The sequence below is a fragment of the Stenella coeruleoalba genome (assembly GCF_951394435.1).
Source record: "Stenella coeruleoalba genome assembly, contig: scaffold_179, whole genome shotgun sequence".
In the NCBI taxonomy this organism is placed as follows: domain Eukaryota; kingdom Metazoa; phylum Chordata; class Mammalia; order Artiodactyla; family Delphinidae; genus Stenella; species Stenella coeruleoalba.
This window is the reverse complement of record NW_027645996.1, coordinates 449411-463103: the sequence shown is the minus strand read 5'-3', so window position 1 is coordinate 463103 and position 13693 is coordinate 449411. Positions and strand designations below refer to the sequence as shown.

General features: G+C 43.9%; 1 long non-coding RNA gene across 1 annotated transcript in view; it reads right to left on the bottom strand.

Moving 5' to 3' along the window:
• Positions 1-3062: 3062 nt before the first annotated feature.
• Positions 3063-13693, bottom strand: part of LOC307181407 — a 428825-nt gene continuing 418194 nt past the window's right edge. The window contains exon 5 of the long non-coding RNA XR_013826688.1: positions 3063-3145. This is a non-coding gene — a long non-coding RNA (uncharacterized lncRNA). The remainder of the gene's footprint in view (positions 3146-13693) is intronic.

Sequence of the window (13693 nt, the reverse complement as noted above, 5' to 3'; positions counted from 1 at the left end):
GTCACACAGAAAAAGAACCATCATAAGATATCAGTAATTCACGGAATGTAATCTTGGCTACACAGGAACTGAATTGCAGAACAGAACAGGGTCTCAAATTTAGAAAACCAACTTATGCTTGCTTAAGGGTAAAGGTGAGTTGGGGTGTTGCATAAAACCAGAGATTGAAATGAGCACAGATAAAGTTCCTTAAGTCAAATATGGAATAGACAAGAGCTACTCCTTGCTCAACGAAATGGACTCAACACCGCATATTAAACGCCTAAGAATGTACCTGACTAGTAAGTATCGGAAAACCTATGGATTGCTTTGTCTCCAAAAGAGAATCAAGCATGTGTACAGGGGCATAAACGCAGCAGTGATAGGATTGGAGAGGTTCGGTGAGCAAATGAAGACCCTTTGAAGTCATATTGCATGGTACCCATTACACGGGTCTCAACTCTCCAGGTTTAAGGTATTCTTCCTTCAGCTAAAACATGCATGTGGAACCCAAGTATGATCAACCATGTGAACGGGAGACGTGTTCAAATATGTCTCAGTTTTCCTCCCCTGGTACTCGGGTGCAACATTCCAGATGCTTTACTAACACTCTCCCCACTTGGAGAGTCAGCGCCTTTAACCTCCTGTTTGGCCCAGTTTGCAATTTCTGCGGAAGATGAACAGGAATAGCGAGAACCAATGAGAGACTAGCTGGAGGTGTCTGGACGGGCAAATTTAACTCTCATTTCCCACCAGGAAGAGGAAATAACCAAAGGCTCAGCGTGCCGTGCCGGAACCAGATTAGGGCCTGAAGCCATCCTGCGGTGTCGCGGCCAGGTCACAAGAAAGCGAGTTGAAGAAAGGAGCTCAGGGGCACTGTAATTCACAAACCTGCAGAGTTATAAATGACAGCTATCGTCCAAAAATAGACTGAAGTAAGGCTGCCAAGAGGACTTGAAAGCGGGGCAGAATTGCAGGAAACCGATTTCAGGAGGTAGACTGGAATTGCATTGAAAGCATAGGAAAAGAGGCAGAACGTCCACAATGATGCACTTGGCCAAAAAGGGCGTATGCGTTTTTTCCTAAATATATTCAGGAAAAAACGCATACGCCCTTTTTGGCCAACCAAGCAAGCTTGCAAAGGAAATCTGCACTACAATGAAGTCTCACTTCCCCCCGGTCAAAAGGGCCATCTGAAAAAAGTGTAAAATCCAGAAAGGCAGGACAGGCCATGGAGAACTGGGAGCCTTGTTATGCTGATGGGCGGGATGTAAATTGCCAACAACCACTCGGGAGAAGTGTATGGTGTTTCCTGAAACATCTAAAAAACAAAGCAACAGAACCTAGGGCACTTCCACTTATGGTCCTATAGCTTAGGGAAATTAAAATCAAAAAGACACAGCCACCCCAAAGTTTGGAACGGCTCTGTTTACAAGAACCTCGTTTACAGTACAAGTTCAACATCGCAGAAAGTGAAAAATGGATAAAGAAGTTGTGGTATTTACTTACAAAGCAATATCACTCAGCAATAAAATCTGTGTCATCAGGCCCTTAGCAGCACAATGAGTGGATTCAGGTATGATGATTCTAACTGAAGTAAGTCACACAGAAAAAGAAACATCATAAGATATCAGTAATACACGGAATGTAAACTTGGCTACACAGGAACTGAATTACAGAACAGAACAGGGTCTCAAATTTAGAAAACCAACTTATGCTTGCTTAAGGGTAAAGGTGAGTTGGGGTGCTGCATAAAACCAGAGATTGAAATGAGCACAGATAAAGTTCCTTAAGTCAAATATGGAATAGACAAGAGCTACTCCTTGCTCAACGAAATGGACTCAACACCGCATATTAAACGCCTAAGAATGTACCTGACTAGTAAGTATCTTAAAACCTATGGATTGCTATGTCTCCGAAAGAGAATCAAGCATGTGTACAGGGGCATAAACGCAGCAGTGATAGGATTGGAGAGGTTCGGTGAGCAAATGAAGACCCTTTGAAGTCATATTGCATGGTACCCATTACACGGGTCTCAACTCTCCAGGTTTAAGGTATTCTTCCTTCAGCTAAAACATGCATGTGGAACCCAAGTATGATCAACCATGTGAACGGGAGACGTGTTCAAATATGTCTCAGTTTTCCTCCCCTGGTATTCGGGTGCAACATTCCAGACGCTTTACTAACACTCTCCCCACTTGGAGAGTCAGTCCCTTTAACCTCCTGTTTGGCCCAGTTTGCAATTTCTGCGGAAGATGAACAGGAATAGCGAGAACCAATGAGAGACTAGCTGGAGGTGTCTGGACGGGCAAATTTAACTCTCATTTCCCACCAGGAAGAGGAAATAACCAAAGGCTCAGCGTGCCGTGCCGGAACCAGATTAGGGCCTGAAGCCATCCTGCGGTGTTGCGGCCAGGTCACAAGAAAGCAAGTTGAAGAAAGGAGCTCAGGGGCACTGTAATTCACAAACCTGCAGAGTTATAAATGACAGCTATCGTCCAAAAATAGACTGAAGTAAGGCTGCCAAGAGGACTTGAAAGTGGGGCAGAATTGCAGGAAACCGATTTGAGGAGGTAGACTGGAATTGCATTGAAAGCATAGGAAAAGAGGCAGAACGTCCACAATGATGCACTTGGCCAAAAAGGGCGTATGCGTTTTTTCCTGAATATATTCAGGAAAAAACGCATACGCCCTTTTTGGCCAACCAAGCAAGCTTGCAAAGGAAATCTGCACTACAATGAAGTCTCACTTCCCCCCGGTCAAAAGGGCCATCTGAAAAAAGTGTAAAATCCAGAAAGGCATGACAGGCCATGGAGAACTGGGAGCCTTGTTATGCTGATGGGCGGGATGTAAATTGCCAACAACCACTCGGAAGAAGTGTATGGTGTTTCCTGAAACATCTAAAAAACAAAGCAACAGAGCCTAGGGCACTTCCACTTATGGTCCTATAGCTTAGGGAAATTAAAATCAAAAAGACACAGCCACCCCAAATTTTGGGACGCCTCCGTTTACAAGAACCTCGTTTACCATACAAGTTCAATATCACAGAAAGTGAAAAATGGATAAAGAACTTGTGGTACTTATGTACAATGCAGTATCACTCAGCAATGAAATCTATGTCATCACGCCCGTAGCAGCATAATGAGTGGATTCAGGTACGATGATTCTAACTGAAATAAGTCACACAGAAAAAGAAACATCATAAGATATCACTAATACACGGAATGTAAACTTGGCTACACAGGAACTGCATTCCAAAACAGAACAGGGTCTCAAATTTAGAAAACCAACTTATGCTTGCTTAAGGGGAAAGGTGAGTTGGGGTGCTGCATAAAACCAGAGATTGAAATGAGCACAGATAAAGTTCCTTAAGCCAAATATGGAATAGACAAGAGCTACTCCTTGCTCAACGAAATGGACTCAACACCCCATATTAAACGCCTAAGAATGTACCTGACTAGTAAGTATCTTAAAACCTATGGATTGCTATGTCTCCAAAAGAGAATCAAGCGTGTGTACAGGGGCATAAACGCAGCAGTGATAGGATTGGAGAGGTTCGGTGAGCAAATGAAGACCCTTTGAAGTCATATTGCATGGTACCCATTACACGGGTCTCAACTCTCCAGGTTTGAGGTATGCTTCCTTCAGCTAAAACATGCATGTGGATCCCAGAGTACGATCAACCATGTGAACGGGAGACGTGTTCAAATATGTCTCAGTTTTCCTCCCCTGGTACTCGGGTGCAACATTCCAGACGCTTTACTAACACTCTCCCGACTTGGAGAGTCAGTCCCTTTAACCTCCTGTTTGGCCCAGTTTGCAATTTCTGCGGAAGATGAACAGGAATAGCGAGAACCAATGAGAGGCTAGCTGGAGGTGTCTGGACGGGCAAATTTAACTCTCATTTCCCACCAGGAAGAGGAAATAACCAAAGGCTCAGCGTGCCGTACCGGAACCAGATTAGGGCCTGAAGCCATCCTGCGGTGTTGCGGCCAGGTCACAAGAAAGCGAGTTGAAGAAAGGAGCCCAGGGGCACTGTAATTCACAAACCTGCAGAGTTATAAATGACAGCTATCGTCCAAAAATAGACTGAAGTAAGGCTGCCAAGAGGACTTGAAAGCGGGGCAGAATTGCAGGAAACCGATTTCAGGAGGTAGACTGGAATTGCATTGAAAGCATAGGAAAAGAGGCAGAACGTCCACAATGATGCACTTGGCCAAAAAGGGCGTATGCGTTTTTTCCTGAATATATTCAGGAAAAAACGCATACGCCCTTTTTGGCCAACCAAGCAAGCTTGCAAAGGAAATCTGCACTACAATGAAGTCTCACTTCCCCCCGGTCAAAAGGGCCATCTGAAAAAAGTGTAAAATCCAGAAAGGCAGGACAGGCCATGGAGAACTGGGAGCCTTGTTATGCTGACGGGCGGGATGTAAATTGCCAACAACCACTCGGGAGAAGTATATGGTGTTTCCTGAAACATCTAAAAAACAAAGCAACAGAGCCTAGGACACTTCCACTTATGGTCCTATAGCTTAGGGAAATTAAAATCAAAAAGACACAGCCACCCCAAAGTTTGGAACGGCTCTGTTTACAAGAACCTCATTTACAGTACAAGTTCAACATCACAGAAAGTGAAAAATGGATAAAGAAGTTGTGGTATTTACTTACAAAGCAATATCACTCAGGAATGAAATCTATGTCATCAGGCCCGTAGCAGCACAATGAGTGGATTCAGGTATGATGATTCTAACTGAAATAGTCACACAGAAAAAGAAACATCATAAGATATCACTAATACACGGAATGTAAACTTGGCTACACAGGAAATGAATTCCAAAACAGAACAGGGTCTCAAATTTAGAAAAGCAACTTATGCTCGCTTAAGGGTAAAGGTGAGTTGGGGTGCTGCATAAAACCAGAGATTGAAATGAGCACAGATAAAGTTCCTTAAGTCAAATATGGAATAGACAAGAGCTACTCCTTGCTCAACGAAATGGACTCAACACCGCATATTAAACGCCTAAGAATGTACCTGACTAGTAAGTATCTTAAAACCTATGGATTGCTATGTCTCCGAAAGAGAATCAAGCATGTGTACAGGGGCATAAACGCAGCAGTGATAGGATTGGAGAGGTTCGGTGAGCAAATGAAGACCCTTTGAAGTCATATTGCATGGTACCCATTCCACGGGTTTCAACTCTCCAGGTTTAAGGTATTCTTCCTTCAGCTAAAACATGCATGTGGAACCCAGAATATGATCAACCATGTGAACGGGAGACGTGTTCAAATATGTCTCAGTTTTCCTCCCCTGGTACTCGGGTGCAACATTCCAGACGCTTTACTAACACTCTCCCGACTTGGAGAGTCAGTCCCTTTAACCTCCTGTTTGGCCCAGTTTGCAATTTCTGCGGAAGATGAACAGGAATAGCGAGAACCAATGAGAGACTAGCTGGAGGTGTCTGGACGGGCAAATTTAACTCTCATTTCCCACCAGGAAGAGAAATTAACCAAAGGATCAGCGTGCCGTGCCGGAACCAGATTAGGGCCTGAAGCCATCCTGCGGTGTTGCGGCCAGGTCACAAGAAAGCGAGTTGAAGAAAGGAGCTCAGGGGCACTGTAATTCACAAACCTGCAGAGTTATAAATGACAGCTATCGTCCAAAAATAGACTGAAGTAAGGCTGCCAAGAGGACTTGAAAGCGGGGCAGAATTGCAGGAAACCGATTTCAGGAGGTAGACTGGAATTGCATTGAAAGCATAGGAAAAGAGGCAGAACGTCCACAATGATGCACTTGGCCAAAAAGGGCGTATGCGTTTTTTCCTGAATATATTCAGGAAAAAACGCATACGCCCTTTTTGGCCAACCAAGCAAGCTTGCAAAGGAAATCTGCACTACAATGAAGTCTCACTTCCCCCCGGTCAAAAGGGCCATCTGAAAAAAGTGTAAAATCCAGAAAGGCAGGACAGGCCATGGAGAACTGGGAGCCTTGTTATGCTGATGGGCGGGATGTAAATTGCCAACAGACACTCGGGAGAAGTGTATGGTGTTTCCTGAAACATCTAAAAAACAACGCAACAGAGCCTAGGGCACTTCCACTTATGGTCCTATAGCTTAGGGAAATTAAAATCAAAAAGACACAGCCACCCCAAAGTTTGGAACGGCTCTGTTTACAAGAACCTCGTTTACAGTACAAGTTCAACATCGCAGAAAGTGAAATATGGATAAAGAAGTTGTGGTATTTACTTACAAAGCAATATCACTCAGCAATGAAATCTGTGTCATCAGGCCCGTAGCAGCACAATGAGTGGATTCAGGTATGATGATTCTAACTGAAATAAGTCACACAGAAAAGAAACATCATAAGATATCAGTAATACACGGAATGTAAACTTGGCTACACAGGAACTGAATTACAGAACAGAACAGGGTCTCAAATTTAGAAAACCAACTTATGCTTGCTTAAGGGGAAAGGTGAGTTGGGGTGCTGCATAAAACCAGAGATTGAAATGAGCACAGATAAAGTTCCTTAAGCCAAATATGGAATAGACAAGAGCTACTCCTTGCTCAACGAAATGGACTCAACATCGCATATTAAACGCCTAAGAATGTACCTGACTAGTAAGTATCTTAAAACCTATGGATTGCTATGTCTCCGAAAGAGAATCAAGCATGTGTACAGGGGCATAAACGCAGCAGTGATAGGATTGGAGAGGTTCGGTGAGCAAATGAAGACCCTTTGAAGTCATATTGCATGGTACCCATTACACGGGTCTCAACTCTCCAGGTTTAAGGTATTCTTCCTTCAGCTAAAACATGCATGTGGAACCCAAGTATGATCAACCATGTGAACGGGAGACGTGTTCAAATATGTCTCAGTTTTCCTCCCCTGGTACTCGGGTGCAACATTCCAGACGCTTTACTAACACTCTCCCCACTTGGAGAGTCAGCACCTTTAACCTCCTGTTTGGCCCAGTTTGCAATTTCTGCGGAAGATGAACAGGAATAGCGAGAACCAATGAGAGGCTAGCTGGAGGTGTCTGGACGGGCAAATTTAACTCTCATTTCCCACCAGGAAGAGGAAATAACCAAAGGCTCAGCGTGCCGTACCAGAACCAGATTAGGGCCTGAAGCCATCCTGCGGTGTTGCGGCCAGCTCAAAAGAAAGCGAGTTGAAGAAAGGAGCTCACGGGCACTGTAATTCACAAACCTGCAGAGTTATAAATGACAGCTATCGTCCAAAAATATACTGAAGTAAGGCTGCCAAGAGGACTTGAAAGCGGGGCAGAATTGCAGGAAACCGATTTCAGGAGGTAGACTGGAATTGCATTGAAAGCATAGGAAAAGAGGCAGAACGTCCACAATGATGCACTTGGCCAAAAAGGGCGTATGCGTTTTTTCCTGAATATATTCAGGAAAAAACGCATACGCCCTTTTTGGCCAACCAAGCAAGCTTGCAAAGGAAATCTGCACTACAATGAAGTCTCACTTCCCCCTGGTCAAAAGGGCCATCTGAAAAAAGTGTAAAATCCAGAAAGGCAGGACAGGCCATGGAGAACTGGGAGCCTTGTTATGCTGATGGGCGGGATGTAAATTGCCAACAACCACTCGGGAGAAGTGTATGGTGTTTCCTGAAACATCTAAAAAACAAAGCAACAGAACCTAGGGCACTTCCACTTATGGTCCTATAGCTTAGGGAAATTAAAATCAAAAAGACACAGCCACCCCAAAGTTTGGAACGGCTCTGTTTACAAGAACCTCGTTTACAGTACAAGTTCAACATCGCAGAAAGTGAAAAATGGATAAAGAAGTTGTGGTATTTACTTACAAAGCAATATCACTCAGCAATGAAATCTGTGTCATCAGGCCCTTAGCAGCACAATGAGTGGATTCAGGTATGATGATTCTAACTGAAATAAGTCACACAGAAAAAGAAACATCATAAGATATCAGTAATACACGGAATGTAAACTTGGCTACACAGGAACTGAATTACAGAACAGAACAGGGACTCAAATTTAGAAAACCAACTTATGCTTGCTTAAGGGTAAAGGTGAGTTGGGGTGCTGCATAAAACCAGAGATTGAAATGAGCACAGATAAAGTTCCTTAAGTCAAATATGGAATAGACAAGAACTACTCCTTGCTCAACGAAATGGACTCAACACCGCATATTAAACGCCTAATAATGTACCTGACTAGTAAGTATCTTAAAACCTATGGATTGCTATGTCTCCGAAAGAGAATCAAGCATGTGTACAGGGGCATAACCGCAGCAGTGATAGGATTGGAGAGGTTCGGTGAGCAAATGAAGACCCTTTGAATTCATATTGCATGGTACCCATTCCACGGGTTTCAACTACCCAGGTATAAGGTATTCTTCCTTCAGCTAAAACATGCATGTGGAACCCAAGTATGATCAACCATGTGAACGGGAGATGTGTTCAAATATGTCTCAGTTTTCCTCCCCTGGTACTCGGGTGCAACATTCCAGACGCTTTACTAACACTCTCCCCACTTGGAGAGTCAGTCCCTTTAACCTCCTGTTTGGCCCAGTTTGCAATTTCTGCGGAAGATGAACAGGAATAGCGAGAACGAATGAGAGGCTAGCTGGAGGTGTCTGGATGGGCAAATTTAACTCTCATTTCCCACCAGGAAGAGGAATTAACCAAAGGCTCAGCATGCCGGGCCGGAACCAGATTAGGGCCTGAAGCCATCCTGCGGTGTTGCGGCCAGCTCACAAGAAAGAGAGTTGAAGAAAGGAGCTCAGGGGCACTGTAATTCACAAACCTGCAGAGTTATAAATGACAGCTATCGTCCAAAAATAGACTGAAGTAAGGCTGCCAAGAGGACTTGAAAGCGGGGCAGAATTGCAGGAAACCGATTTCAGGAGGTAGACTGGAATTGCATTGAAAGCATAGGAAAAGAGGCAGAACGTCCACAATGATGCACTTGGCCAAAAAGGGCGTATGCGTTTTTTCCTGAATATATTCAGGAAAAAACGCATACGCCCTTTTTGGCCAACCAAGCAAGCTTGCAAAGGAAATCTGCACTACAATGAAGTCTCACTTCCCCCCGGTCAAAAGGGCCATCTGAAAAAAGTGTAAAATCCAGAAAGGCAGGACAGGCCATGGAGAACTGGGAGCCTTGTTATGCTGATGGGCGGGATGTAAATTGCCAACAACCACTCGGGAGAAGTGTATGGTGTTTCCTGAAACATCTAAAAAACAAAGCAACAGAGCCTAGGGCACTGCCACTTATGGTCCTATAGCTTAGGGAAATTAAAATCGAAAAGACACAGCCACCCCAAAGTTTGGAAGGGCTCTGTTTACAAGAACCTCGTTTACAGTACAAGTTCAACATCGCAGAAAGTGAAAAATGGATAAAGAAGTTGTGGTATTTACTTACAAAGCAATATCACTCAGCAATGAATTCTATGTCATCAGGCCCTTAGCAGCACAATGAGTGGATTCAGGTATGATGATTCTAACTGAAATAAGTCACACAGAAAAAGCAACATCATAAGATATCAGTAATACACGGAATGTAAACTTGGCTACACAGGAACTGAAATACAGAACAGAACAGGGTCTCAAATTTAGAAAACCAACTTATGCTTGCTTAACGGTAAAGGTGAGGTGGGGTGCTGCATAAAACCAGAGATTGAAATGAGCACAGATAAAGTTCCTTAAGTCAAATATGGAATAGATAAGAGCTACTCCTTGCTCAACGAAATGGACTCAACACTGCATATTAAACGCCTAAGAATGTACCTGACTAGTAAGTATCTTAAAACCTATGGATTGCTATGTCTCCAAAAGAGAATCAAGCATGTGTACAGGGGCATAAACACAGCAGTGATAGGATTGGAGAGGTTCGGTGAGCAAATGAAGACCCTTTGAAATCATATTGCATGGTACCCATTACACGGGTCTGAACTCTCCAGGTTTAAGGTATTCTTCCTTCAGCAAAAACATGCATGTGGAACCCAAGTATGATCAACCATGTGAACGGGAGACGTGTTCAAATATGTCTCAGTTTTCCTCCCCTGGTACTCGGGTGCAACATTCCAGACGCTTTACTAACACTCTCCCCACTTGGAGAGTCAGTCCCTTTAACCTCCTGTTTGGCCCAGTTTGCAATTTCTGCGGAAGATGAACAGGAATAGCGAGAACGAATGAGAGGCTAGCTGGAGGTGTCTGGATGGGCAAATTTAACTCTCATTTCCCACCAGGAAGAGGAATTAACCAAAGGCTCAGCATGCCGGGCCGGAACCAGATTAGGGCCTGAAGCCATCCTGCGGTGTTGCGGCCAGCTCACAAGAAAGAGAGTTGAAGAAAGGAGCTCAGGGGCACTGTAATTCACAAACCTGCAGAGTTATAAATGACAGCTATCGTCCAAAAATAGACTGAAGTAAGGCTGCCAAGAGGACTTGAAAGCGGGGCAGAATTGCAGGAAACCGATTTCAGGAGGTAGACTGGAATTGCATTGAAAGCATAGGAAAAGAGGCAGAACGTCCACAATGATGCACTTGGCCAAAAAGGGCGTATGCGTTTTTTCCTGAATATATTCAGGAAAAAACACATACGCCCTTTTTGGCCAACCAAGCAAGCTTGCAAAGGAAATCTGCACTACAATGAAGTCTCACTTCCCCCCGGTCAAAAGGGCCATCTGAAAAAAGTGTAAAATCCAGAAAGGCAACAGGCCATTGAGAACTGGGAGCCTTGTTATGCTGATGGGCGGGATGTAAATTGCCAACAGACACTTGGGAGAAGTGTATGGTGTTTCCTGAAACATCTAAAAAACAAAGCAACAGAGCCTAGGGCACTTCCACTTATGGTCCTATAGCTTAGGGAAATTAAAATCAAAAAGACACAGCCACCCCAAAGTTTGGAACGGCTCTGTTTACAAGAACCTCGTTTACAGTACAAGTTCAACATCGCAGAAAGTGAAAAATGGATAAAGAAGTTGTGGTATTCACTTACAAAGCAATATCACTCAGCAATGAAATCTGTGTCATCAGGCCCTTAGCATCACAATGAGTGGATTCAGTTATGATGATTCTAACTGAAATAAGTCACACAGAAAAAGAAACATCATAAGATATGAGTAACACACGGAATGTAAACTTGGCTACACAGGAACTGAATTACAGAACAGAACAGGGTCTCAAATTTAGAAAACCAACTTATGCTTGCTTAAGGGGAAAGGTGAGTTGGGGTGCTGCATAAAACCAGAGATTGAAATGAGCACAGATAAAGTTCCTTAAGCCAAATATGGAATAGACAAGAGCTACTCCTTGCTCAACGAAATGGACTCAACACCGCATATTAAACGACTAAGAATGTACCTGACTAGTAAGTATCTTAAAACCTATGGATTGCTATGTCTTTGAAAGAGAATCAAGCATGTGTACAGGGGCATAAACACAGCAGTGATAGGATTGGAGAGGTTCGGTGAGCAAATGAAGACCCTTTGAAGTCATATTGCATGGTACCCATTCCACGGGTTTCAACTACCCAGGTTTTAGGTATTCTTCCTTCAGCTAAAACATGCATGTGGAACCCAAGTATGATCAACCATGTGAACGGGAGACGTGTTCAAATATGTCTCAGTTTTCCTCCCCTGGTACTCGGGTGCAACATTCCAGACGCTTTACTAACACTCTCCCCACTTGGAGAGTCAGCGCCTTTAACCTCCTGTTTGGCCCAGTTTGCAATTTCTGCGGAAGATGAACAGGAATAGCGAGAACCAATGAGAGACTAGCTGGAGGTGTCTGGACGGGCAAATTTAACTCTCATTTCCCACCAGGAAAAGGAAATAACCAAAGGCTCAGCATGCCGTGCCGGAACCAGATTAGGGCCTGAAGCCATCCTGCGGTGTTGCGGCCAGGTCACAAGAAAGCAAGTTGAAGAAAGGAGATCAGGGGCACTGTAATGCACAAACCTGCAGAGTTATAAATGACAGCTATCGTCCAAAAATAGACTGAAGTAAGGCTGCCAAGAGGACTTGAAAGCAGGGCAGAATTGCAGGAAACCGATTTCAGGAGGTAGACTGGAATTGCATTGAAAGCATAGGAAAAGAGGCAGAACGTCCACAATGATGCACTTGGCCAAAAAGGGCGTATGTGTTTTTTCCTGAATATATTCAGGAAAAAACGCATACGCCCTTTTTGGCCAACCAAGCAAGCTTGCAAAGGAAATCTGCACTACAATGAAGTCTCACTTCCCCCCGGTCAAAAGGGCCATCTGAAAAAAGTGTAAAATCCAGAAAGGCAGGACAGGCCATGGAGAACTGGGAGCCTTGTTATGCTGATGGGCGGGATGTAAATTGCCAACAACCACTCGGGAGAAGTGTATGGTGTTTCCTGAAACATCTAAAAAACAAAGCAACAGAGCCTAGGGCACTTCCACTTATGGTCCTATAGCTTAGGGAAATTAAAATCAAAAAGACACAGCCACCCCAAAGTTTGGAACGGCTCTGTTTACCAGAACCTCGTTTACAGTACAAGTTCAACATCGCAGAAAGTGAAAAATGGATAAAGAACTTGTGGTACTTACGTACAATGCAGTATCACTCAGCAATGAAATCTATGTCATCAGGCCCGTAGCAGCATAATGAGTAGATTCAGGTACGATGATTCTAACTGAAATAAGTCACACAGAAAAAGAAACATCATAAGATATCACTAATACACGGAATGTAAACTTGGCTACACAGGAACTGAATTCCAAAACAGAACAGGTTCTCCAATTTAGAAAACCAACTTATGCTTGCTTAAGGGGAAAGGTGAGTTGGGGTGCTGCATAAAACCAGAGATTAAAATGAGCACAGATAAAGTTCCTTAAGCCAAATATGGAATAGACAAGAGCTACTCCTTGCTCAAAGAAATGGACTCAACACCCCATATTAAACGCCTAAGAATGTATCTGACTAGTAAGTATCTTAAAACCTATGGATTGCTATGTCTCCGAAAGAGAATCAAGCATGTGTACAGGGGCATAAACGCAGCAGTGATAGGATTGGAGAGGTTCGGTGTGCAAATGAAGACCCTTTGAAGTCATATTGCATGGTACCCATTCCACGGGTTTCAACTACCCAGGTTTTAGGTATTCTTCCTTCAGCTAAAACATGCATGTGGAACCCAGAGTATGATCAACCATGTGATCGGGAGACGTGTTCAAATATGTCTCAGTTTTCCTCCCCTGGTACTCGGGTGCAACATTCCAGACGCTTTACTAACACTCTCCCCACTTGGAGAGTCAGCGCCTTTAACCTCCTGTTTGGCACAGTTTGCAATTTCTGCGGAAGATGAACAGGAATAGCGAGAACCAATGAGAGGCTAGCTGGAGGTGTCTGGACGGGCAAATATAACTCTCATTTCCCAACAGGAAGAGGAAATAACCAAAGGCTCAGCGTGCCGATCCGGAACCAGATTAGGGCCTGAAGCCATCCTGCGGTGTTGCGGCCAGCTCAAAAGAAAGCGAGTTGAAGAAAGGAGCTCAGGGGCACTGTAATTCACAAACCTGCAGAGTTATAAATGACAGCTATCGTCCAAAAATAGACTGAAGTAAGGCTGCCAAGAGGACTTGAAATCGGGGCAGAATTGCAGGAAACCGATTTCAGGAGGTAGACTGGAATTGCATTGAAAGCATAGGAAAAGAGGCAGAACGTCCACAATGATGCACTTGGCCAAAAAGGGCGTATGCGTTTTTTCC